We start from the raw sequence: 24,215 nt of genomic DNA on the forward strand, positions 1-24,215 counted from the left end.
TGCCTTTCACATCTATCTATCAATCTATTATATAGTGCCTTTCACATCTATCTATCTAATATATAGTGCCTTTCACATCTATCTATCAATCTATTATATAGTGCCTTTCACATCTATCTCTTTTCTGTCTATTATATAGTGCCTTTCACATCTATCTATCAATCTATTATATAGTGCCTTTAATATCTCTCTATCTATCTATTATATAGTGCCTTTCATATCTATCTATCAATCTATTATATAGTGCCTTTTATATCAATCCATCTATCTTATACAACTAACTATAGGACTTTGCTACAGATCACAATAGAAATCTACCTTTAATAAAATGCATTGTATCTATCATATAGTACCTTGCACATGTATCTAAAATATATAATACAATAGTACATTTTATATACTTTATAGTATTGCAAATACATATATTTGCAGTTTATGAACCACAGAAAACTATGGTTTTATAGTGTTTTTTATATCTGACTTTTATATAGTGCCAATCATATCATTCATCTATCAGTCATTAACATTGTGCTTGTCAAAACGTACATCTGCCTAGTGCATTGCTAATGCTTATAATCTGTATGAGCTTATTAGAGAGAAATAACGGACTACAAAAGTCTATCTAGTATATAGTGCCTTTCATCTCTCTCTCTCTCTGCCATATAGAACCTTTAACATTTTTTTACAGTGTATACAATACAACAGTACCTTTCATATAATTTATTGCATTGCTAATGTTTATATCAAAAATCTATCATACAGTGTCTTTCACATCGATATCTCTTGCATACTGTCTTTCACATCTATTATATATACAGTCTTTTTTAGGTATCTGTCAATCTATTTATTATGTAGCATCTGTTGTATCTATTATAGAGTGCCTTTAACATTCATTTACAGTGTATACAATTGAACATTGCATATATTTTATTGCATTGGTAATGTTTATATCAAAAATCTATCTCTTTAATAGTCTTTCAAATGCATCTATCTATTATAGAGTGCTTTTCACATGTATTTACAGTGTATATAATAGTACATTGCATCGCTAATGTTTATATCAAAAATCTATCACTTCTATAGTATCTTTCACACGCACCTATCTGCCGAGGCTTTTAATTTTATTTACAGTGTATATAATACAGTAGTACTGTACAACTCATATAGTTTGTCATGTCATTTCTAACCCCCTTAATCTAGACCAGGGTCGTGGGGGTGCTGCTGCCTATCCCGGGTAGCACAGAGCGCAAGGCAGGAACACACCCTGGACAGGGCGCCAGTCCATCACAGTCATATAGTTCATTGCATTGTTAATGTTTATATCTGTATATGAGTTTGTTAGTGACGGTTTAATATAGTGTCTTTCACACTATTTATCTGTCTTTTAATGTTTATCCTAATTTTGACATATACTGTACATTCTTATGCAGCGCCCTTTAACAAGTCCTGTTATCTATTGTAGTCCTGATGCTTATACTGTATGTATACGTTGTTAGAGACAAAAGACAACTACAAATATCTATTACTGTATATAGTGACGTTCACATCTATCTACTTACCTGTCTATAGCACTGCTAAGGATACAAAACATCTACTGTAACTACATAAGCTTGTTAGGCACGACCACAGAAATATGTCTTTTATAAAGTGTATGTTGTATCTAACTACCGATCTATATAATACACTTGTAGATTTTGTATATTTTATTGTACAAAATCAATATGTTGTATTGTTTCGCGATGTCTGTTAGCCAGACTTTTGTAGTTGTCCTTTGTGTCTATCTCTCTCTCTATCTCATTGCTAAGGCTCACAAACAGCTAACTATATAAGATTGTCAGTGCTGACCGCTGAAATCTGTCTTTTGTAAACTGTATTTTTTAATCTAATCAGAACGTCCACACACAAAAGTGCGATTCAAGAATAAAGGAAACTGAACATCTCAGCGCCGCTTGTGCCCCAGTTTCCCCAGGACTGCTCGTTTTCTTTCTTTCCCTTTTCCGATCTCTTAGTCTTTTATCCTCTTCTAGGTGTCTCCTGATGCAGTTCTGCTGATGTCTGACGACCACCTTGCTCCAGACTGCCCAGTATTTAGTTTCCACCTGTTTTCCATTCGTTCCCTGCTCACAAGCATGCTCCGGCTGTATTCTTTTTAACATTCTCCCTCGAGACAGACCCCTCCGAGACCCCCGCTCCTACTCTCTCCGTGTCTCTTGTCGGTTCCGCCCGTCACACCTCTAGGGTCTGTACCGCCACCTTTTTTTTCCTCCAGCTCCTTACCTGTTTACTCCGCGCCTAGGCTAAGTCTGGTCATGGCTGCCGGCTTTCTGCGTTTTGACTTGTCCTCAGTTTCCTCAGCTCACCTGTGAATCCCAGCAGCGCCGCCGCCGTTATCTCCGCATTTGTGCGCGCAGCCCCGCGTCGTCCTTCTGAGGAGGCGCCTCCCTTTACTCTGCGCCGCTTTTCGGAGGAGCGCCGGGGTCCTTGTGCGTCAGGTCTGCGTTGCCTGGAGACGGCATGGCCATTCTAAGGCACGGAGTGGCATTCAGGGGTCTGATGGCCTTTGCTTGCCCTGCGTCATGTTGAGACGGAGACGGCATAGTAAAATAAAGCCTCGGTTTCATTCATCATTTTTCCAGCACCGTTCTCAATGAAGATCTGCTCGGGGCCCGCGTCTGTCTCAGCGATTCGTTGGCTTCAAGCTTGAACGACTTACGAATGAAGAGCATTTAATAAAATTAAACTGCACCCCTGTGGGAAACGCAACGAAAAAGTTCAAATCTAATTAGACAGGGACGTCACTGAAAGACATCCGAAATCCCACGGGCATAATGAGAATTCAGGATGGCACAGTGTGGTGCACCTCTCATGACCTGGTGTGAGTGGATTAGGAACTCGACTTGCTCAGAACCCCATAGCCCCCCCTACTTTGACTCACTCAAATTTAGGACCACTGGCAAAATCAGAGTCCCAGATAATTGCTTAAACTAAGGACGTGCTGGTGGCATCCTGTCCAGGTTTGGTTCTTGCCACAATTAGTTGTGCCCCCCTCCCTAAAGATGAACAGATCGGCGAATGGTGCAGTATCCTAAACTTCTTGTGGCTGCTCACCGGGCTTTGCTTAATGCAGACACAGAATCTCTGGGACTAAAATTGATGGTTGGGCAGAAAGATGAGATGCCTTAAACAACATGGTGGTAATTATAAATAAACAAAAATGATGGCAACATGAATAATAATAAAAAAAAAGCTTTAATTTTGGAAAACTACTTGCAGATTCAAGTTCTCTGACTGAAGAAACAACCCAAAACAAGTGTTAGATCTTGGAAAACGATAGAAAATAACATTCAAGAATTTCATAATGGATCCATTTATAACAACGACTAGTGCCTTATTTATCATTCATTCGACTGCACATACGGTGGGTTTGCAGGCATTCACAATCGTTCTCCACTTTTCTTGACTGATGGGCACTTCCTTTATCTTGCTGACCTTTGGTGGCACATCAGTGATTTGTTAGTTTGCCGATGAACGTGTTGTATGACAGATGTGGTCTGCCCCTGCTTTTCTTTCTGTAGTTCTCAGGTGGCGGCTTGTAGAAGACATATCTCTCTATTGTAAAAGAAAATCCTGAGACGAGACGAGACTATTGCCAAGAGATTTTTTCAAGTCCCGCCCTCCTCTCCACCATTTCCGGTTCACGGCCCACACCCGCGGTCCTCTCACCTCTCATTTGTGTGAGCGCTTTTGTCAGACACAATACCTGCGCTCTCAGCTCTTATACATTTTTACGTTTTCTTCATTTTGAGTTCCCAATAAAAGAAGACTTATTATGTCCAAATCTTATTGAAGAATTTCATCCCGAAGGGTTATCAACAGAAGAAATGAGTACGGGCAATCCTAACACTGAGAAACGAGGAAGTCAAACGAATTAACGAGAAAATTGTTGATCAGTTACACGGCAAATTAATTAAATCCGTATCAATAGACTATGATGGAACAGTTGGTGGTGATGGTTCTGAAGATGAAAACATCAACTTACAACATCACGAAGAATACCTACAACCGCTAACACTGTGCGGTCTTCCACTGGCCAAATGACTGTTGAAAGAAGGATGTATCGTAATGTTATTACGTAATTTATGTCTGAGTGATGGGCTATGCAATAGGACAAGATTAGTTGTATTCAAAATTGGTCGAACAATTCTGACGTGTAATATTTTAACAGGCGACAAAAAAGTAATGTAGTACATCAACAGGGGATAAAATTAGACAACAAAGGAGATATTGATATGCCATTCGTATTAAAACGTTTACAGTTTCCCATCAGAATAGCTTTTGCTATGACAATTAACAAATCGCAGGGACAAACATTGGAAAAAGTCGGTTTATTTATTGGAGAGAAAGAAACGATATTCACTCACGGGCAGTTATATGTTGTGTTGTCACAATGTAAGTCCAAACACAGAATCAAAATTCAATGCGATATTGATGAAAAGTTAATTCCAAATACTGTTTTACTGAAGTTTTACAGTAAAAGTGTAAGTTTAAAAAGAATTTGCGTGTTAATTTCAAAGCCAAACAGAACGAAAACGTATAACGCGACGAATACCTCTAGCGCAACAATTTATTACATTTTCCTATTTTTAATATAGTTAATTACTTGCTGTAATGTAAAATAGTTAGGTCTATTATGCACATGTAACAATTCTCATGAAAATAACAATCTGTTTAAATTGTACATCCGCTTCCCCATACGCGAGCGGCAGAACCGTAAAGAGGCTAGCGTGTAGCGCCCACCTGGGGGTTGGCGAGCGAAGCGAGTTGATTAATACTGTAAGCTCAGTTGTTGGTTTCCGGTGTCAGAATTGATCATTAAAAATCAGTAAGACACCCACCCGGGGGACGGGGCAGTAAATGTAGGAAAGAGGAGTCAGGGCCATCTTAACGCATGGGCACACTGGCCCCATGCTAATCTATGGAGGTTGTGACTTGCTGAGTGGTTGTGTAGGCAGAGGCCCCAGTGCACTGCTTTGCCCGGGGGGCCTATAATGCTGTTAAGATGGTCCTGGAAAGAACAGAATTTATTATACCCACCCAAAGGGACGCCAATAAATGTTGGGAATGGAAAAAAATGAATTTTAACTTGGTTAATTATCAGTTTTGCCTTTTGTAACACCGGTAATTAATCAAATGATTCGGTAAGGCTCTTACTTTGTTTTCCTTACCTTTCTCTATAGGAGGCAGTCTACTGTCTTATAACAAGGTAACTGAAGTCCACTTGTTTTAAGAAACAGAATATTATAATTTATTTATAAACCCAAGGATTATCGAAATATGATAACTGCATATATATGTTGTCATATAAGAAAAGACACAGGAGGGCTAGATGGGCAAACTATAACATATAGGCTGGCTGTTTACTAGTATTGACAATTCTACTTTATCTTAGCACAGATGAATAGCTTTACGATATGAAGTCTTTTAAAGGATGATGTCTGATGTTGTGTGGAGGCGTTGCTTGTGGTTAAAGTGGTATTGGAGTGTGTTGGATTGCACTTTGCACCACACATTTCTGGTGTTCAGTGTTTCTTTCAGCTAATCCAACAGTTCCCAAACTGTGCGGGCGCAGCAAAATATTATAATTTAAGACATCTTTTGCAACCGTAACAAATCAAAAAATAATTCAAAATATATAGAAATAATAGGGTGGCACGGTGGTAGCGCTGCTGCCTCGCAGTTAGGAGACCTTGCATGGAGTTTGCATGTTCTCCCCGTGTCTGCGTGGGTTTCCTCCCACAGTCCAAAGACGTGCAGGTTAGGTGGATTGGCGATTCTAAATTGGCCCTATTGTGTGCTTGGTGTGTTTGGGTGTGTCTTGCGGTGGGCTGGCACCCTGCCTGTGATTCCTGCCTTGTGCCCTGTGTTGTCTGAGATTGGCTCCAGCAGATCCCCGTGACCCTGTGTTCGGATTCAGCGGGTTGGAAAATGGATGGATGGATAGATAGATAGATAGATAGATAGATAGATAGATAGATAGATAGATAGATAGATAGATAGATAGATAGATAGATAGATAGATAGATAGATAGATAGATAGATAGATAGATAGATATCAAAGGTTTATTTATAACAATCCCCCTGCGGCTTCGCCCGCGTAGAAGTGAAACAGGATAAACTTTATAAATCAATTAACAAACAGGTAAGCACAGGAAAGGTACACTCCAAAACGCAGAGGTTAGACCGACTCGAACAGAAGCTGAAGCATGAGCGAGGAGGGTCCTGCCTGGCTCCCTGCTCCCCCCCTCCCCTCGGCCTGCTACATGTATATTAGTGTGAATAAATCGCTCCTGCAAGCGAACTCTGATTCTTAGCGAGATGAGAGAAGTTTCAAAATCAACCGGAATGTTCTACAAAATTAAAGAAAAAATTAAACGATTTAAATCTGTTAAGTAGTTCTCTCGTTCGCTAGCTAAGTGGAGGTTACGGCCCACAGCCCCGCCCCCCTCCCTTCAGCCTGCAGCCTGTCTCTCAGATTCGCACAAATAAATCGGTACCGCAAGCGAACAATGACACTTAGTATGAAGAGAGAAGTTGCAAAATTAACCAGAATGTTCTAGCAAATTATAGAAAAAAAAAAAAAAAAAATGATTTAAATCCGTTAAGGAGTTCTCTCGTTCGCTATGCCCCGAGGCTGGCGCATGAGTGAGGAGGGCCCCGCCCCACTCCTCTTGGCCCGCTGTGTCTCTCTCAGATTTGTGCAAATACTTCGGTACTGCAAGTGAACTATGATACTTACCATGATGAGAGAAGTCGCAAAATCAACCAGAGTGTTCTAGCAAATTATAGAAAAAAAAAAACGATTTAAATCCGTTAAGTACTTCTCTCATTTGCTATGCCCTGAGGCAGACACGTGAGTAAGGAGGGCCCTGCAGCCTGATGAGTGTTTCTCAGATTTGCACTAATAAATCGGTACCGCACGTGAACTATGATTCTTAGTGCGATGAAAGAAGTTGCAAAATCAGCTGGAATGTTCAAGCAAATTTTAGAAAATCTGTCAAGTAGTTCTCTTGTGAAAAGCGGACAGACAGACAGACAGACAGGCAGACAGACAGACAGACAGATGTTGGATTTTATATATTGTCACACATGTGCGATTATAAGACAACTAAATGCTTGAATAATAGTAATTCCATTTCTGACCAAGGGGTGGCAAGGTGCACTAGTTGTCTCTCTCAATCCCTTACAGACGTCACTTCCAGTTCCGGCGCTGCTGCTGATGTCACTTCCGGCTCTATCCCTGATGATATCACATCCTCTGCTTGTATTTAAAAACCCGCCATCTTAAAGCAGCAATTCAGTTCTGTTTTGGACTCATACCTGTGAACATGTCTGTTCAAATTAACCAATTTTGCAGCCAGAAAACATTACACGGGTGGCTGCCCCAAACCTTTGCAATGACTCTTTGTCGTTCTTGTGACAATATATATATATAGAGATAATAGGAGACTGTGGAAGATTGTGGGTTCGCTTCCCGGTTCCTCCCTGTTTGGATAGCGCTTTGAGTATTGAGAAAAGCGCTATATAAATGTGATGAATTATTATTATTATTATAATGCGTTACCGACGAGACCAAACAGCATCGTTTTGAGAACAGGCCCGAATGAACTTATCCAGATGTCAGGCAACAAGCGTAGATGTGTAAGAATCACGTGAATATGATAGGCTTGTTCCACCTGTAATGCATGAACTAGTCAGGGCCAATCAGCACGTGTAAATGAAGTCACACGGCCAAAATTTGTGTTTTGTGATTGGTGTTTTTTCATTATAGTCATCTCTGGCCATCAAACTGGCCTTTTGTCAACCATATGGTGCACCTCAGAGAAGAACTGATTCAAGACTCTTCTACACATTTGTGATCATTCACGTTGAATTGTATTATAACTAATCGTGCCAAGCCACCAATTGCGCACTGCAACTGTCAGGTAAGTATTACAGAACTATAAACTACATTATGGTTTAACTTGGGGCACCGTGGAAAAATCTTGAAACATTAAATGCGCTGTGAAGAGAAAAAGTTTAGGAACCTGCCGAGCTAAGCCATTTTCTCTGGGTTGTCTAAAGCTCTTTCCGACACAAGACTTTAGACTCTGAGGTCCCCTTCTTGAAGTGATGGCTGCTTCTCAGCCTGTTTAGCTCTCTGGCCTACAGCTCGGCTTGTCAGAGATTGTCAATTTTTGATCCACAAAGACAGAGAGAGGCTCAGAGGTTCTCGGTTCTCTGCTCCCCAAACAGAGAACGGCTCATCAGCTTTTCAATTTCATCGATTTTCAGTCATTTCCTACTCCCTGAGAAAATCTCCAATCAGTTTGGTGAGAGTGTCCTGGGAAAATGTAGAGAAAATCCAGATGGGATTAGCGTAACTAGTTTAAAGAGATCGTATGATGGGCATTAAACTTACTGGCCTGTAAGAAATTTGGATCTGCGCGATCAACCTATTTATCCATCCATCCATCCATCCATCCATTATCCAACCCACTATATCCTAACTACAGGCTAATGGGGAACCTATTTATACCTAGAGATAATATTTGCTAGGTTCCAGTCTTTAGAACTGTCCTCAGTGTGCAGAGATTTTCGAAAAATTTTTGCCAAGGGTTGATCTCTGCACTCACTAACTTCCTTAACCACTTAGGATAAATGTTACTTGGTCCTGGTGATTTCGTAGATCTCAGCCTATTTAATCCAAGCAGCACATCTCCCTCTACAATTCACTCAGCTCCTCCTTAGTAGTCCCTGTTACTTTTGCACATGGTGGCGGATGGCCGGGATGCCTCTTCTGTATATGGTTTCAGAGAACAGGCATGGACCGAACAGTACCAGACACTAGATGGCAGCCCCCCTGGGTGGCAGTGGTGCCTCAGATTCCTGCAGGTCTCCATGGGAGATGGAGTTCTATACAACCCTGTTGGGATCCGGGGTGTGCCACCGGGGGTGCTGCAGTGGCCCCTGAGCCCATGTGGGCAGTTCTTCTGCCACACCCAGAAGTGCAGCTGGAAATGTGTCATCAAACACCTGGAGCACTTCTGGGTGGGCTATAAAAGGAGCCAACAGCCACCACTCCAGGAGCCAGAGTCAGGAGGAGGGAGACTAAGCTTGCCAGAGAGGAACGGAGAAGAAAAGAGAGGAAGTATTGTGGTGATTGTGCTATTGTGCTTATGGGAACAGGGAAGGCGTTGCCCACAGATGAGGAAAAATAAAACATTTATTTGTTTCATAAGTGTGCCTCCCGTGTCTGTCTGTGTCAGGTCAGGCGCTGGTATAACGCCAGCTACAGTCACAACGTATAAACCTCAATCAAGCGCACGTTCATGGCACTCTCCCCAAAGAAATCTCACTATGGTACGTTGCTCAACAACCCACAGCAGAGCATCCATGTTTATTTGAGCTTGGCTTCAACTACTTGTAGACTATCGGAAAAGTGCTGTGCTGTGTGTGCTCAAACTACCCATAAGCCATCTATTCATTGTGGTTACTGCGTCATTTTTAAATTACCTTTACTTTTTGATTTACCTTCACATTTATTAAAGAAGTTACAAGCATTGAATAACATTACAGTCATGGCCAAACGTTTTGAGAATGACCAAAGTGTTGGTTTTCACCAAGTTTGCTGCTTCAGTGTTTTTAGGTCTTTTGTCAGATGTTTCTATGGTGTACTGAAGTAGAATTACAAGCATTTCAGAAGTTTCAGAGGTTTTTATTGACAATGACATGACGTTTATGCACAGAGTCCATATTTGCAGTGTTGGCCCTTCTTTCTTTTTCAAGACCTCTGCAATTCACCCTGGCAGGCTATCCATCAACTTCTGGGCCCAATCCTGACTGATGGCAGCTGACCATTGTTGCATAATCAATGCTTGGACTTTGTCAGAATTGGTGGGTTTTTGAATGTCCACCCGCCTCTTGAGGATTGACCACAAGTTCTCAATGGGAAGTTTCCTGGCCATGGACCCCAAATGTTGATGTTTTGTTCCCCGAGCCACTTAGTTCTCACTTTTGCCTTATGGTCTGGTGCTCCATCATGCTGGATTGTTCATTGTTGGTCACCAAACTGTTCTTGGATGGTTGGGAGAAGTTGTTCTCAGAGGATGTTTTGGTTCCATTCTTTATTCATGGCTCGGAATCGGGGGGCACCACCAGTGCAGAGCAGGGTCAGGAATGGCAGCAGACAGGTGTGAGTGAGGTGAAGACCTTTGGAGGATGGCCTGGTGGGTGTCAAGAAGGGCAGCAAAGAAGCCAAGAAAAACATCAGGGACAGACTGATATTCTGAGATTGGACTGCTGAGGACTGCTGGAGGAAAGTCATTTTCTCTGATGAATCCCCTTTACGATTGTTTGGGGCAAAAAAGGTGAGCGGCGCTACTATCAGTCCTGTGATAGGCCAACAATAAAGCATCCTGAGGCCATTCATGTCAGCCATGGCAGTGGGCTCACTCACAATTTGGCCTAAGAACACAGCCATGAATAACAAATGGGACCAAAACATCCTCTGAGAGCAACTTCTCCCAACCATCCAACAACAGCTTGGTGACCAACAATGAACAATCCAGCATGATGGAGCACCAAAGTGAGAACTAAGTGGCTCGGGGAACAAAACATTGAAATTTGGGGTCTATGGCTAGGAAACTCCCCATTGAGAACTGGTGGTCAATCCTCAAGAGGCAGGTGGACATAAAAAAACCCCACCAATTCTGACAAACTCCAAGCATTGACTCTGCAAGAATGGGCATCTGCCATCAGTCAGGATTGGGCCCAGAAGTTGATTGATAATAATAATAATTCATTACATTTATATAGCGCTTTTCTCAGTACTCAAAGCGCTATCCACACAGGGAGGAACCGGGAAGCGAACCCACAATCTTCCACAGTCTCCTTACTGCAAAGCAGCAGCACTAGACAGCCTGCCAGGGTGAACTGCAGAGGTCTTGAAAAAGAATGAAGGGTCAACACTACAAATATGGACTCTTTGCATAAACTGAATGTAATTGTCAATAAAAGCTTTTGAAACTTCTGAACTGCTTGTAATTCTACTTCAGTGTACCATAGAAACATCTGACAAACAGATCTCAAAACACTGAAGCAGCAAATTTGGTGAAAACCAAAACTTGTGTCATTCTCAAAACTTTTCAACACGACTGTAAATAAAAAAAAAAACTACAGAAGAGGTTATATTTTTATCAAAATGACTGAAGGAAAAATAGTTTGATCAAGCTATCTATCTATTATATAGCCTTTCACATCTATCTATCTGTTAGTGTCTTTCACATCTATCTCTAATATAGTGCCTTTGATATCTATCTATCTATCTATCTATCTATCTATCTATCTATCTATCTATCTATCTATCTATCTATCTATCTATCTATCTATCTATCTATCTATCTATCTATCCATCCATCCATTTTCCAACCCGCTGAATCCGAACACAGGGTCACGGGGATCTGCTGGAGCCAATCCCAGCCAACACAGGGCACAAGGCAGGAAACAATCCCGGGCAGGGTGCCAACCCACTGCAGTCTATCTATCTATCTATCTATCTATCTATCTATCTATCTATCTATCTATCTATCTATCTATCTATCTATCTATCTATCTATCTATCTATCTATCTATCTATCTATCTATCTATCTATCTATCTATCTATCTATCTATCTATCTACAGGTGGCGCAGTGGTAGTGCTGCTGCTTTGCAGTAAGGAGACTGTGGAAGATTATGGGTTTGCTTCCTGGTTCCTCCCTGTAAGACAGCGCTTTGAGTACTGAGAAAAGCGCTATATAAATGTAATGAATTATTATCTATCAATCTATCTATCTATCTATAGTGACTTTCATATCTATCTATCTATCTATCTATCTATCTATCTATCTATCTATCTATCTATCTATCTATCTATCTATCTATCTATCTATCTGTCTGTCTGTCTGTCTGTCTGTCTGTCTGTCTGTCTGTCTGTCTGTCTGTCATGCCTTTCATATCTATCTATCTATCTATCTATCTATCTATCTATCTATCTATCTATCTATCTATCTATCTATCTATCATATAGTGTCTTTCACATATACATTATCTATCTATCTGTTATACAGTGCATTTCACATCTGTCTATCCATCTCTCTATCTGTTATATAGTGTCTTTCACATCCATCTATCTATCAAAAGGAGATTAGGAGACCTGATTGAAGTGTTTAAAATTATGATGTGAATTAGTCCAGTGGATCGAGATGGTGACTTTGAAATTAGTTCATCAAGAGCACAGGGACACAGTTGAATTTCACACAAACTTCAGGAGGTTTTTCCTTGTAGAGAGTACTGTAGTCACCTGAAATAAGTGCCCAAGTAGTGTGGTAGACAGTAGAACTTCAGGGACCTTCAAAACTCAACTTGATGTTATTTTGGAAGAACTAAGTGGACAGGACTGGTGAGCTTCATTGGGCTGAATGTCTTTTTCTTGTCTGGATTGTTCTAATGTATTCATACAATAAAATGTGAAAAGGTCCAAGTGAGGAGTATCATTTTTATAGCCATTGCATAGTTATTACATTAAATATTATTAGAAAACATTCTGAAATCTGCTTAATTCAATTCAGTGTTGCTGGGGTTGTAGTTTAGCTTGGGAACATTGGGTCCAGCAACATGGATGAGGTGCAAGGCCATCACAGACTCACACAGGGCCCATTTCTACCGACTGGTTAATGTAACTCAGACACACACACACATACACATCTTTGGGAATGTGAAAGTAAGAGTACCCTGAGGAAAGCCCACACAAACACAAGGAGAACATGCACACTCCACATGGATATCAACAAGATGTAAGATCTGACCCCAGCACCACTGCACCACTCTGCTACACCATGTATATAATCTTAGTAATGCAAAAAACAATAAATAAAATATTGAAATGCTAAACAAACAGCATTTTGTATTTTGTCATTCAAAGTGCCATTTGTTTTTCGTTTTCAGATGGCAATGTTTTGTCACACCACCCAATTCAGGTTATTAGAGGAGGAAAACGAAGTTTATCCTATATAAGGAATTCTCCAGGCATGCAGTGTCATTCCCGGATGATGGCTTCTTCTACACACAAATTACAAATTCTAACTTAAATCTGCTGCCTCGCTAATTCTTCCCCTGAGATTCGTCACCACCTCCCCATACTCTACTTGTCGTCTTTTTTGGTGTTGCACTCGAGTCCCGATTGCTCTAATTGTTGTGGGTTTTCATGCATTTCCTGTTTCCAGTTGATCTGGAAGCGCTTTGCCTCCCCTTAGAGTGGCACAGAGGACCCCCTGTCTATTCTGATCCTGGTCTGTCTCTCTCTTCTGAGCACAGCAGGCTCTTTCTTTGTGCCCTTTTCTCTTGTGTGTTATTTTGCTCACTCACAGTTCATTTTCACTGTGCCCATGGCCCACTTTCTCAGGTGCCACCTGGCCGTCTCAGCTCCTGCTTATCCCATTTGCCTCAGTGGACTCCCTGCCATTAATTCACCAGCTCTCTCCTACCAGCACAGCACATTCCATGCACAGGAGTCACAAAATCCTTTTTCTATCTTTTCAGTTTTTGTAAACCCAAACTTCGAGGCTGCGCTCCTGTCTGTCCCCACTGGCATTGCTGCCTGCAGTACACCAGCCACACGAGAGTCCTTCACCGCCGATCTCACAGCCACTTCTGATGATGAGCAGTCCTAATACAGCATGGGCTTAGTGACACTGGGCTGACCACCAGTCCCAGCATGCATGTTGGATGAGAGTGTTAAGTATGTGTGTGTGTGGTGTGTAACTGTTAAGTAACTGGATGGATAATAAGGCTTGTATGTCTGTCTGTCTACTATATAGTGCCTTTCATATCTATCCATCTATCTATTGTGAGAAACCCCGGGTGTCAGTGAGCCCCAAACCCCAACACAATCACCAAAACCAGTCCTTTATCAAAAATAAACAAAGGTTTTATTTAAATACCTCTAAAATAACACCAATCCACACAAAACACTGGTCTTTTTCTCTCACCACCGCACTGCCCTCCTCCAGTCAAGTGTTGCCTCTCTACCACCCAGCTCCAGCTCGCCCTAGTAAGGGAGTGCAGTCCCTTTTATTACAGACCCGGGAGTATTTCCATTGCCAGGGCGATTGCCTGATGGAAGTACTTCTGGGTCACACGGAAGTCCATTATTTGAGTAGGGAGCTTGTTTCCCTGGAACACCCTCTTGTGGCACCCCATGACCCCAGCAGGGTTGCCCTGTCAGATTACATTTCCCGGCATGCCCTGCTGGCTTCCCACTGGGTGGGGATATTTGAGACTGCTGCCATTTAGTGTGCTGGGGGAATAACAGTTCCCTAGTGATCTCTCTGCTTCTATAGGGGCTGTACGTCCATTTCTTCCTTCTGGGTCTCCTTCTTTTCCTGGCCGGGATGTCCATCCAGCCCGTGTGGCATCTACACTATCTATTATATAGTGCCTTTCACATCTGTCCATCAATCTATCTATCTATTATATAGTGCCTTTCACATCTATCTATCTATCTATCTATCTATCTATCTATCTATCTATCTATCTATCTATCTATCTATCTATCTATCTATCTATCTATCTATCTATCTATCTATTATATAGTGCCTTTCACATCTATCTATCTATCTATCTATCTATCTATCTATCTATCTATCTATCTATCTATCTATCTATCTATCTATCTATCTATCTATTATATAGTGCCTTTCACATCTATCTATCTATCTATCTATCTATCTATCTATCTATCTATCTATCTATCTATCTATCTATCTATCTATCTATCTATCTATCTATCTATCTATCTATCTATCTATCTATCTATCTATCTATCTATTATATAGTACCTTTCACATCTATCTATCTATCTATCTATCTATCTATCTATCTATCTATCTATCTATCTATCTATCTATCTATCTATCTATCTATTATATAGTGCCTTTCTCATCTATCTATCTTTCTAAACTAGTTTGAGGTACAGTAGCTACTTGAACAAGTCTATATTGTGAATGTGTGACTCTCCCACAGCCAGGAAGTGAAAGTCCCACCTCGATTTCTTGTACTTCTACCCTCAAATTAAAGCCATTAGTAAGATTAGACCATACGTTCTTGCTTGTAAATACCAGTATATCACATTGCAGCACCAGAGCGCAGCGGCCAGTTTTATTGTCACACTCCATTTAATCCCCACTGTGATTCCTGTCTGAGCTGCCACCGTGTTAAGTCTGCATGTCCTTCTCATGTTTGTGTGGGTGCAAATCCGTACGATTCATGAATAGTTTGAACTCTTCACCGGTCAGCGGCAGATAATGGGAGGCAGGGCGCCTTTCTAGAGGGGACTGAATAAGGATGGGCTTGGCAACACAGAACTCACACTTGTGACTTGGCTAACAAAGACAACACAAGAAAAAGAAAAGCCTGAACTTGGCATAGTGTGACTGCTAGAGACGGCACGTGCACACGTGAATCTTTAAATACAACAAATACACCAAACATTCAAAGTGCTGTGTATTAGTGTGCACTGGCCTTGACCTCATCAGACTGGACTGTGCAGGCCGACTCAGACACCAGCAGCACGGGTCTTACTTAGGATTCAGGTGACACTTTTGGGAGGGCACTGCCCACCCAATCAAAATTTAGTACAAGTTTTAGCTTATTTTGGCATTTATAGAGGATTCAGACTGTCTTCAGGCCCCCTTCCCTTTCTGCACAATTTATTGTGTTGTATATTTAATTTTAAATGTCCATCAATCTCCACTCAATAACACGCAAAGATAAAGTGAAGGCATGTACTCAGAAGCGTTTGCAAACTTAATACAAATCCAAAACAGAAATCTCTCATTCATAGAAGTATTTGGACACTTTGTTGTGACACTCATGTCCATCCTGTTTGTTTAAATCCACCTTGAGAAGTGCTGAGAACTTGACTGGAGTCCACTTGTGGCATACTGAACTGACTGGACATCATTTAGAAAGGCACATGTGTACGCGTTGTGAAATATAAGGGCGTCCTAACCAGACACAGACAGGCAAAGGCAGAAACTTTAAGCACACAACACTCATTTAATTACTTTTTCCCCACTGGAACTACTCCACTTCATTCCCAGCTTAAGAGTTGTCACACACGTGTGAGTAGGAATGAAGCTGTATGGACCAAGGGAAGGTATTTCCACACCAGGCCAGGGGGTGGCAGTGTGCACTAAACCTTCTTCTGTTGCCTCTGCAGTCCAAACATGGGAAAACTTGTCTGACTCACCTTTGATGACATCACTTCTGGTCCCCAGTGCCCTGAAGAACGTCACTTCCGGTTGCTGATGCCCCCAAAGAACATCACTCCCAGTTTCCGGCGCCCCAAAGAAGATCACTTCCGGTATCTGGCGCCCCCAAATGACGTAATTTCCTGTGCCGCCATGTCACTTCCGGTTCTGGGCTTTAAAGCCGCCATATTTTCACTAAGAACTCAGTTCAATTGTGGACTCCAACCTATGCCCATCAGTGCCATTTACATACCCTTTATGCAGCCAGAGAAATTACAGTATATGAGTGGCTGCCCCCCAAACCTTTTTTTGAGTGTGTCGAGTCTGTTCATTTCACACAGTACAGTTCTGTCCTTACAATTCAAAACACCACAAGCTCGACTTCTTCTTGCTGTCGCCGCCACTCCCTTTCAGGTTAGCTGTGTCTTCTGCCTCCCGACTCTCAATTTTTTCCACCCAATCAGTAGTGGCTAGTGTCCCTTTTAACAGGTCCTGAGAGTGTCCCAAGTGATTCATCAGCATCACCAGGAATTACTCCCAGGTGTGATGGAAATACACTGCTGGACTCCCCTGCTCTCCCTGGTGGCCTCCAAGGGAACCAACAGGGCTGGGTGTAAGCCTTACACTCAATCTGCGCTGGAGGAACCTGTGGTGACACCACTGTCCAGGAGAGCTGTCCTCCAGTATCCCAAGGGGAGGTAACACCTCACAGGTGCTCTCTCTCCCCCCAGGCCCTTCCATCCCTATGGCATCCTGGGCAAAACACCCAGGGCCGATCATTACACCCGTGTATAGAAGGTCCCACAGTTCACACTGTGAGACCGAACAAAAACCAAACCATGAAATCCAAGGAAATCTCTGTAGACCTGCACAAGCAAACTGGGATGAGGTGTAGATCAGGGAAAGGGGATACAACCATTTTGTAAGATCTGAGTGTTCTCAGGAGGACAGTGGCCTCCATAATTGTGAAATGGATGACATTTGTAACCACCAGGGCTCTTCCTAGAATTGGCCGTTTCTCCAAACTGAGTCACCAGGCAAGGAAGACCTTGGAGAGGTGAGGTGACTAAGAGTTTAATGGTCACTCTAAGAGAGTTTCTGCTAGATGGGTGAACCTGTCAGTAGCAACGCTCCATCAATCAGATATTAATGGCAAGAATGGCAAGATGGAAGCCACTCTTGAATGAAAGGCGTTTGACAGCCTTCTTGGAGTTTACCTAATTGCATTTAAAGGACTCAGGGGGTTGAGGGGCACATGCTGAATGCGTATTGCCGCACCCACCACACAAAAAAACACCTAGATTGGGACCCGAGTGCAGCAGGTGACACCTTGTAGCGGTGCTACTAGAGTTTGAAACTGCAACTCCCAGCAGTCCCTGCAGTGGCTCTGATTGGTCGTCTGTTGAGGGTGCTGGGGCTGTTGGGGTCAAAGGAGGTCAGCACGGCTTTTAAAAAGGGGGCTGGTGACCATAAGGGAAAAAAGGTATTTTGTATTTTGTGTTTCAAGTTCCTGTCTGTCTGCCTTCTGTTAGGTTACCTGTGCCTATTCATTTTTGTTGGATCGTTTCATGTTTGGGTTCTGGATTGTCTGTCGTCTGCCTGAGTACATGAGGACTGTAAGTGGATTCATGACCATTCTACAAAGAAAGGAGCGCTCCTGAACCTGTCTTCACCATTTCAGGAACTAGTGGTAGGACTAGCTTTACATTCCCATTCAACGTGCAGATCTCTGGACTATCTATCATTTCATCCGTTGCCGTTTCCCATGGACTTTATAGTGAGTGTTTATTGTTGTGGTTTGTTTTCATGTTTATTCTACATCACCATAAAGGGACCGGGGTGGGATCGTTGTTTTCATCATTAGTGCTGTGATGGACGGCCGGCAGCTCCACCCAGCCGACACACCCAGGACACTAGATTAGGACTTCCCTGCAGCATAGCGGTGCCCCAGATTCCCGCAGGACACTATGGAATATGGTGTTCGGCTTCACAACCCTGTTGGGTACCATGGGTGCCGCCAGGTGACGCTGCAGGGAGACACTGGGATTTCTGCTTCCCATATAGCCCAGAAGTACCCCAAAGTCATGGGGCTGGAAGGACAGAAGTAATTCTGGGCTGAAGAAAGGTACAACTCTCCATCTGACCCAGGTGAAGGATTATATAAAGGACTGGTGGAGACCCAACAAGCGCAGGGAGTGTGATAGAGCTTGCTGGGAGGAGAAGAGGAGAATTATTCCATACTAGCCAACCCACGGCGTAGCATACGCCACATAATTATGTATTGATGGGTGAACACTTCCTGAACGACACAGTTGTCCAAATGGGGTGGGTTTGAGGATACCACTGTGAGTGAATGAAAAGATGGACCTCTGGAGAGAGCAACATACAATTGTCCGTGACTGAAAGCGGGATCGTCTGTGACGATGGAGGGAACGCTGGTGAAAGTTACTTCGTCGGTAGGGATAAGTTTCAGCACTTGTTCATTAAGGTGTAGCGAGTCTTCATTGTTGACGCTTAATATAGCTTGCGTACTGAGATGTTCCGGAGTCACAGCTGAGAAACACTTTTTTAATGTCTTTTAAGCACAGGGAAAAAACTAACATGTGAAACATCCGTAATGTAATAAGCCACCAAGAAAAGTAACATTGCAATAATGCACGCTATGACCCGATCGCTGTAAACAGAAGTAAAAACAAAATCGAGCCCGGTGCATTCTTTAACTGCCTTGTTGTGCAGTGGTAGTGCTGCTTTGCAGTATGGAGACCGTGGAAGATTGTGGGTTTGCTTCCCGGTTCCTCCCTGTTTGGATAGCGCTTTGAATACTGCAAACACTGCTATATCAATATAATGAAGTATTCTTATTCTTATGCGTCCAGCACTCTCTCTCTCGCGCGCGCGCCTGTATGCGTGTGTGTGTGTGTCGCTCGCTCTCTCTCGCTCGCTGCACGTGTTCCTGCAGCCATACCAGTAAGTGAATGAAAAGATGGAACTCTGGAGAGAGCAACATACAACTGTCTGTGACTGAAAACTGGTTTTGGCAGATACATGCACATCTTTTTGAAAGTTTGGCCCTGTGCCTTATTAATTGTCATCGCAAAGGCAAATCTAACAGGAAATTGTCTTCTTATAAAAATAAAAGGCAAATTATCCGCGACAAACAAACTGTTTTACACGCTGCATACCAATCCGCGGCATAGTATACGCCACATAATCACGCCGCTTTTTTAATGTTTTTTAAGCAGAGGGAAAAAAATGAATATTTGCAAAATCCGTAACACTGCTTTCAGTAAGTACAATGCACGCGCGTTTAATTTGTCGGCCACTTTTTGCCAGCCGTCTTTTCTGGTTTGGGCTGCTTTTGCAGTGTTACCGCTTTTGCATATTAAATCTTGAAATCCTTTGAGTAACTAATTAACTAACTAACACCCACCCACCCACACACACAGCTTGTGTGAAAAAAATGCGCCCGTTCTTTCATCATTTTGTTGCAGCCTATCAAAGACTTGCTGATCATGTTTTCTAGACTCAATATACATTGGCTTTTCACTCAGCGCGGGGGCGCGCATTCATCTCGGATTATTACATCCAGCTAGACTAATCTGCTACACAGCTGCGTTTGAAAAACCGACTTATCCCAGATAAGTTTCACCGGAATTAATGATTAGTAATCTGGTTGGAACAAAACCCTGCAGCCACAGGGGTTCACCAGGACCGAGTTTGGGAAACACTGCTGAACACAGACGAAACTGACTCAGGTGAGGAGTTGGGGCGGGCAAAGTAGTTGCAGCTATTGATTATTCAGTGTTGTTTGCCTGGGTGTCTGATCTGCTCGACGGGATCAGAAATAAAAGGAAAACAATGTGAAGGCAATGTCACAGGTGATCCTGTGGTATAGCGGGTCCACAGCTCCCCTTCAAAAGACCATTTTTAAATAAATAATCACTGCGCTCACAGTGTAGCGAGGGGCGTGGAAGTGTGGCTGAAATGGTTTCCGGGTGGAGTCGTGCTGCGGGCATTTCTCCCCTGTGCAGTGTGCGAGCGAGTGAGGAGAGAGAGAAAGCCGGTACGTTAGAGTGAGCGAGAGCAGGCTCGAAGGCAATGTGTTCCTGTGGTATAGCGGGTCCATAGCTCCCCTGTCAAAAGGCCATTTTTAATCAGGCGACTGACAGTAGCGGAGTCTGGCACAGAGAAGGTCAGCTGCTGAGAGAGCGTCTCGACTGTTGCAGGGCCTGCATCGGTGAAGCAGGTGAGACACTAATGAAAAAGAGGCACAGGGCTTATTGGTTTTTAAAGACTGCTTCCTTCATTGTGTTTTAACCTCAGTTTTAAAGGATTGTTTTAAGGATCCCATGGGATACCCCTCGCAAACTGTTTTAGACGCTGCATACAGCGATTCACATCCGCAAGAAACATGCCTCTATGAACAGTCAACGTGGCTTAGAGGTGCATGTGGACTCTAGCACAGACGAACATAAATGATGCCGTGTTTTCTGAGTCATCGAGTCCGAGTTGGTGGACGTGGCTCTGCGAGTTGTCGTCGTATCCAATGCTCTTAGAGTTGGTGGGCGTGGCTCCATCCTGCGTGCTTCCATGGGTGTCTTGCTTGCGCTGTCGGGGGCTTAGTGAATTATATATATAGATTATTTCCATATAAAGCATTAAATGGCCAAGGTCCAGTTTACTTTTCTGAACTTATCATGACTTACAAACCTGAGCGCACATTAAGATCTCAAGATCCCGGTCTGCTTATGATTCCATGAATTAATAAAATAATAGCGGGAGGTCAAGCTTTTAGTTACAGGACCCCCTAAACTGTGGACTGGCCTACCTGCTACTATAAGAGATGCCCCTTCAGTCTCAGCTTTCAAATCCCAGCTGAAGACTCACTACTTCAGTTCAGCACACCCTGACTAGAGCTGCTGATTAACTGTACAGACTGCATCTCTGTTGTTAGTTATTAGCACTTAAACATGAGTAACACGATCGTTATAATTTGTTACTAACCCTCACCTATTCTGTTTCTCTTCTCGGTACTCAAATGTGGCACTTGGTACCACAGCCCACCTGCCAAGTTGTTTTGCCTGCCTAAGGTAAAGTCATCCCTGATGGAGGATCGCAGGAATCATGGGAAAGAGGGGTCCTTTCATCGGATTAGCACTATTTCAGCTGTGGAATGGCCAAATGGGGGAGGCAGCTTGATGAATGATGTCTCCAGGACTCTAAACAAATCCAAATCATATTATGGGATATCATCAACTGTTAAATTCCACTCCGTACTTCTAAAATTTTGATTTTTATACTGTATTGAGGATTTGTTCTGTTCTGTGTATTGTATTGTATTGACCCCCCTTCTTTTTGACACCCACTGCACGCCCAACCTACCTGGAAAGGGGTCTCTCTTTGTGTTATTTGTGTATCTTTATTTTGTAAAGATGTTATTTATTTCTACTCATTTTTTATTTTATTATTTGGAAATAGCAGAATTTGCACATTATTTTATATCTTTGTCTGTCTTATTACAACATTTCTAAAAAATGAATTATTTATTATGATCAAACAGTTACTCAGTACTTGAGAAGTCTTTTCACCAAATACTTTTTTACTCTTACTTGAGTAATTTTTTGGATGACTACTTTTTACTTCTACTTGAGTAATATTATTTTGAAGTAACGCTACTCTTACTTGAGTACAATTTTTGGCTACTCTACCCACCTCTGTCTAAAAGTGATGAAAGCCTTTGTCGGATCTCCTCCTCTTTAGATTTCAAAACATCAATATAGTAAAGTTAGTTTGTCTCACCCGTTCATTTAGTAGCTGGCTCTGTGCCTTCTGTAGGATTTTTGTAGCTCGGAGACCCTTCACTGACGATTTCATCTGTAGACTTTTAGGTGTAATTCCGCTCTGTCTACATCTAAGGCTGAATCTCAGGTGGTTCCTGTAGTCTGCCATCTTACGTGCTGTTTGCCCATACTCACGTACAAGCTTTAGGCAGTTCTTGCCGAAGTGAGTCAAAATGTCTTGATGCATGCTCAATAACACAGGTAAGGAAATTCTAGAAAGTTCAGCGTAATTCCGCTATTCGTAGGGAAATTTTAAACTTGTAGCAGTGTATCAGCAGCAAAAAATATAGGAATAAATTTTACTAGGGTTTCAAAAAAACATTAGGGGGGAGCGATTAAAACTGTTATGAAAACTCGGGTCGCAAATACTTAAAGGTTGAGAAACGCTGGACTAAGGCATAGGATTGTTTTCTATTATTACTATTACTTTTGAATGTATGACTCATAGGGTGGCACGGTGGCGCAGTGGGTAGTGCTGCTGCCTGACAGTAAGGAGACCAGAGGTTTGCTTCCCGGGTCCTCCCTGCGTGGAGTTTGCATGTTCTCCCCGTGTCTGCGTGGGTTTCCTCCCACAGTCCAAAGACACGCAGGTTGGGTGCATTGGCGATCCTAAATTGTCCCTGGTGTGTGAGTGTGCCCTGTGGTGGGCAGGCACCCTGCCAGTGATTTATTCCTGCCTTGCGCCTCATTGTTGGCTGGGATTGGCTCCAGCAGACCCCCGTGACCCTGTAGTTAGGATATAGAGGGTTGGAAAATGACTGACTGTATGACTCATTGATATAAAACTATTTAAAAATCAAAAATATAATAAGTGACTCTTGCATGAAGTAAATAAAGAATGTGAAGCCCTCCAACTTTCATATCAGTTAACTTAATCACTGAATACACCTGAATGATAGGCCATGCCGATATTGTCTAACTTGTTTGTTTATAACTGAAATCCCACTAAAAGACACAAGCAATTTGAGTGCCATTAAACGTGAAGAAGATGAAAGAGTGACACCAAGAGAATCACACGCAGCATGTGTGTTATCACAAGTTTGGTTTTTTTCCTCACTCTTTTATAACTGCTGCAAAAGTCCTCAATATGGTCTTGGCCTGTGCCTTATGGACACTGAGTGATAAAAGTGATTTACAGAGGGGAGACTCCATCTGGTCCATAACTGAAAATATTGCAGCTCCTAGAGTACGGACAAGTCATGCTGAACTATGAAAGGTCAGGGAAAAGACTTCAACACTGCCACAGAACTTGCTATGCTGCTTGGCTGTGACAAATACTGTATGCTGTGGGATTTTTTTCAGGTAAGGAAGACAGACGTTTCGATGTCAGGTTTTACTACTCATGCGTCATGACATCGGGGAGCTGCGAGGTGTTGCATGATGATTAGCACAAGCAGGTAAGAATGTCACTTAACTCTGTACATGTCACAATGGTGAATTAGAAACCAGGGTCTGTACGGTGCCCATAAATAAAGTCTGGGCTGTAAACCCTAAGTGCCATTAAAGGCCAGCATAAAAGAGAATTACAGCACTTCTTAAGAATCTTAAGATTCTTAATTCTTACAGCGCTTATAAAAAGTATTCACCACCTTGGACATTTTTACGTTTTCTTGTTATATGATGGGTGGCACGGTGGCGCAGTGGGTAGCGCTGCTACCTCGCAGTTGAGAGACCTGGGGACCTGGGTTCGCTTCCCAGGTCCTCCCTGCGTGGAGTTTGCATGTTCTCTTCGTGTCTGCGTGGGTTTCCTCCGGGTGCTCCGGTTTCCTCCCACAGTCCAAAGACATGCAGGTTAGGTGGATTGGCGATTCTAAAATTGGCCCTAGTGTGTGCTGGGTGTGTTTGTGTGTGTCCTGCGGTGGGCTGGCACCCTGCCCAGGATTGGTTCCTGCCTTGTGCCCTGTGTTGGCTGGGATTGGCTCCAGCAGACCCCCGTGACCCTGTGTTCGGATTCAGCGGGTTGGAAAATGGATGGATGGATGTTATATGATGTTGGATCCTAATGGACTGAATTTGGCCTATTTGATGCTGATGAATAGAGAAAGACT

At 42.6% G+C, this 24,215-nt stretch overlaps 2 protein-coding genes across 3 annotated transcripts in view; one reads left to right on the forward strand and one right to left on the reverse strand.

Annotated features, from left to right (window-relative positions):
• The window catches only part of fam167ab (family with sequence similarity 167 member Ab), a 53,536-nt gene extending 50,707 nt beyond the window's left edge, over positions 1-2,829 (reverse strand). The window contains exon 1 of the mRNA XM_028796394.2: positions 2,278-2,829. The gene's annotated coding sequence lies outside the window, so the exon portion shown is untranslated. The remainder of the gene's footprint in view (positions 1-2,277) is intronic.
• Positions 1-24,215, forward strand: part of clic5a (chloride intracellular channel 5a) — a 1,193,419-nt gene that overhangs the window by 725,488 nt on the left and 443,716 nt on the right. The gene's annotated exons all lie outside the window — the stretch shown is intronic.

The sequence above is a fragment of the Erpetoichthys calabaricus genome, chromosome 3 (genome assembly GCF_900747795.2).
Source record: "Erpetoichthys calabaricus chromosome 3, fErpCal1.3, whole genome shotgun sequence".
In the NCBI taxonomy this organism is placed as follows: Eukaryota; Metazoa; Chordata; class Cladistia; order Polypteriformes; family Polypteridae; genus Erpetoichthys; species Erpetoichthys calabaricus.